This window comes from Gossypium arboreum, chromosome 6 (assembly GCF_025698485.1).
Source record: "Gossypium arboreum isolate Shixiya-1 chromosome 6, ASM2569848v2, whole genome shotgun sequence".
Lineage (NCBI taxonomy): Eukaryota > Viridiplantae > Streptophyta > Magnoliopsida > Malvales > Malvaceae > Gossypium > Gossypium arboreum.
The window spans coordinates 131440715-131444558 of record NC_069075.1 but is presented as its reverse complement, the minus strand read 5'-3'; positions in this window follow the sequence as shown (position 1 = coordinate 131444558).

Here is a 3844-nt window from a genome sequence, read left to right as displayed (position 1 = left end):
GATTGAAAGGGAGATGGAAGAGGAGACCTAAATGGGAGGGTGATAAATCTGCTGATAGGGATGGAAAGGGTTTTTCGGTAGTTAGGAATAGGTGGGTGTCGGGAAATAACCATTTTATATCAGAAATTGCCAAGGGGAAAGCCGACCAGTCGCAATTGAAAATTATAAGTTGAATGTTTGTAGGTTGAGAAGTCCAAGGACTATAAGAAGACTTCTACGCATGTTGAAGAAGCATAATCCATAAGTAGTCTTCTTTATGGAGACTAAGCTCTATAAAATACAGATGGAATGTATGAAAAGAAATTTCGGTTTTTGGAGTGGTATTGATGTCTCCGTTGTTGGTTCAAAAGGATATATTTGTTTGTCTTGGAAGGGTGATATTACAATTAATCTCAAAACTTTTTCCTCTATCCATATTGACGTCGAAGTTGTTGCTGATGGGGTGGGAAATTATTGGAGGCTTACTAATTTTTATGGTTCATCGTATGCGCAAAAGAGAACTGATTAGTGGAGGTTGCTGAGAGATTTGGGTTACGTTCAAGATCTTCTATTGTTAGTATGCGGTGATTTTAATGAGATATTTTATGCTTCTGAGAAATTGGGGGGCTACTGATAGATGAAAAGAGAATGGAGGCTTTTAGAGGTACTTTGGAGGAATGTCAACTATTAGATGTGGGTTATTCTGGGATTTGGTTCACATGGGAAAGAGGGAATTTACCATAAACTAATATTCGGGATCAGCTCGATAGAGGAATGGCTAATGCTGATTAGATGTCTATGTTCCCTAATGCATTGGTTAAGCATCTCCCTTACTCCTTTTTTGATCATTGTCCACTCCTTATTCATATGACTCAATTTGGAAATAGGCGTATAAGCAATAGATTTCGTTTCGAGTCATGGTGGGTGCTAGAGGAATCTTTCCTTAATGAGGTAGAGATTATTTGGAGATCCACTTCAAGTGATTTATTGAGTAAGTTGGAAACCTTTAAAAGAGGTTTGAAAAATTGGGCTCGACAAATTAGACTTAGTAGGGAAGGTATCAAGGAAAACTTCTCACAGAAATTAGAAGAATTAAGTCACGGAGAAAAAGATGATAAGACTTTGGCGGAGTTTATTGATACAAATGTATTGTTAAATTTCGAGATAGAGAAAGATGAGATGTATTGGGAGCAAAGAGCTCGTGTTAATTGGCTAAAATTGGGTGATAGAAATACATCTTTTTTCCATAAGCATGCGTCTCAATGTAGAAGTAGAAACTTTATTCAATGTTTGCAATATGAGGATGGGAGGGGTACAAACGATGAGAGTATTATGGAGGAGTTAGCTCGTAATTATTTTCAAAAGCTTTTTTCGTCTAATGGTGTGAGGGATTCGGATCATTTATTGTTTGGCATTAAAAGATGTGTTAATAGTAATGATAATTTGAAACTTACGTCAATATACACAAAGGAGGAAGTATGGTTGGCACTAAAAGGGATGGCGCCCACTAAGGCATCTGTGGAAGATGGCCTTCGGGTTGTTCTTCTAAAAATGTTGGCACATAATTGGGGAGGAAGTTGCAGCTTTTTGTTTGAATATTCTCAACGAAGGTATGGATGTTGATTCTTTGAATGTTACTAATATTGTTTTAATTCCAAAAGTCCTCTGTCCCACAAATATAGGTAATTTTAGGCCTATCAATTTAAGCAATGTACTTTATAAGGTGGTCACAAAGATGATAGTTAATCATCTTAAAGAAGTTCTTGAGGTATGTATTGATAGTGCTCAGAGTGCTTTTTTTCCTAGTAGGCTAATTTCTGACAATGTGTTGTTAGTGTATGAAATTCTACATACCTTCCAACGGAAAAGAATGGGGAAAAAAATTTATGGTTAAACTTTACATAAGTAAGGCTTATGATAGGGTCGAATAGCAATTTCTTCGGGATATGATGATCCGTATGGGTTTTGATTTGGCATGGATTTCAACTGTTATCAAGTGTGTTTCTTCTGTCTCTTATTCTGTTGTTGTTAATAGAATCGTTGGGAAGATCTTTAAACCTACTAGGGGAATCAGACAAGGTGGCCCTTCAAGCCCGTTTCTATTCTTAATCTACAACGAAGGATTATCTGCTCTTATGAGATTGCCAATTAGAGATAGCCTAACAAGAGGCGCTAAGGCTAGTAGGAGTGGCCTTCAAATCTCCCATTTACTATTCGCTAATTATTGCATATTGTTTGGTGAGGCAAATGTTAGAGGGGCTCAAATGTTGAAATCAATACTAGGGGAGTATGAAAGAAGTTCTGGTTAATGTGTTAATTTCGAAAAGTCTACAGTTTTTTACAGCTCCAATATCTTAGAAGTTAACAAACGACTAGTTTCTAGCATTTTAAGGGTGAGAAGTTCAAATAATCCTAAAAGGTATCTTGGGTTATCCACTATGGTAGGTAGAAGCAAAAAAACTTTCTTTTCAAAATATTAAGGATAATTTTCTCAAACGAATTGAGAGTTGGGGTGTTCAGTTTTTGTCTCAAGGAGGGAAAGAAGTCTTTACTAAATATGTTTTACTGGCTATTCCGTCTCATTCAATGGCATGTTTCTTACTCCCAAAAATGCTATGTGGTGATTTGGAAAGAATTATGGCTAATTTCTGGTGGTAAAAAAGTCATGGTAAAAGGGGGATTCACTGGTGTGGTTGGGATTAACTATGCGAGTTCAAAGAAAATGGCGGAATGGGTTTTTGAAGTCTTTTTAATTTTAATATTGCCTTATTAGCGAAATAGGGGTGGTGTTTAATCAATTATCCAAATTCCCTTTTAACGCGTGTTTTAAAAGCCAAGTATTATACATCTACAGATTTTCTTAATTCAAGATTAGGGAGTCTACCTTCATATACCTTGAAAAGTATATGGGGGTGGAGGGTTGGATTGGGCCAGAATATTTCCATAAGGGAAGATATATGGTTACCAAGTGTAACAACCCGTTTTCGGTAAAACCAGAATAGTGATTTTGGGACCACAAATCTGATTCTAGAAAGGAAATTTATTTTAATATTATTTTATAATCTATGGTATGATAATAATATCGTATGAAATTTTTATTAAGAAATTTTATTGATTATATGTTTAATTTGATAAAGGACCAAATTGAACAAAGTGTAAAAGTTGAATTCTAATAGCTAAAGGGATTAAATAGCTATGGAATTCAAATTTTGATGTCCTTAAATGGTAAATAGACCATTTAAAATGCTTAGTTGTTAAGGATGATTATTCATTCATGGAAAATAAAATAAAGAAAAGGATGAAATTGGAAAATGAAATAGTAAAAGATGATAAATGATAAAAAAAATGAAAATATCATCAATTTTATCATCTTCTTCCCCAAAAATACATGGAAACCCTAGGAAAGAGAAATCAAGCTTTCTTGGCTTAATTGGGTAAGTAATCTTGTCTCGTTTTTAATAATTTTTATATTTCCGAGATTAAAATAGCTTAATCTATCTATTTTTGGGATTAATTTGTAAAGATATCAAAGTATAGAAATTTTTCCATGGATGTAAATGCTGAAATTTTGAAATTTATGGTAGAAAATGAAAGGTTGTTGATAGATAAACAACTTTTGTAAATTGAATTTTGATGAAATTATGATTTTAAGATTAAATTATAAAGTTGTAAAATTCAAGCAAAAATTTTGAATTTTATGAAATATATGGGCTGTAAATTTTATATGTAAAATTCGGCTAGGCTTGGAATAAGGGTTAAATTGCATGAATTTCATTTTCCAAGCCTAGGGACGAAATCATCATTAATTAAAAATTTAGGGGCAAAATGGCAATTTTGCCTAAGAGGTGAATTGGACTGAATTGAG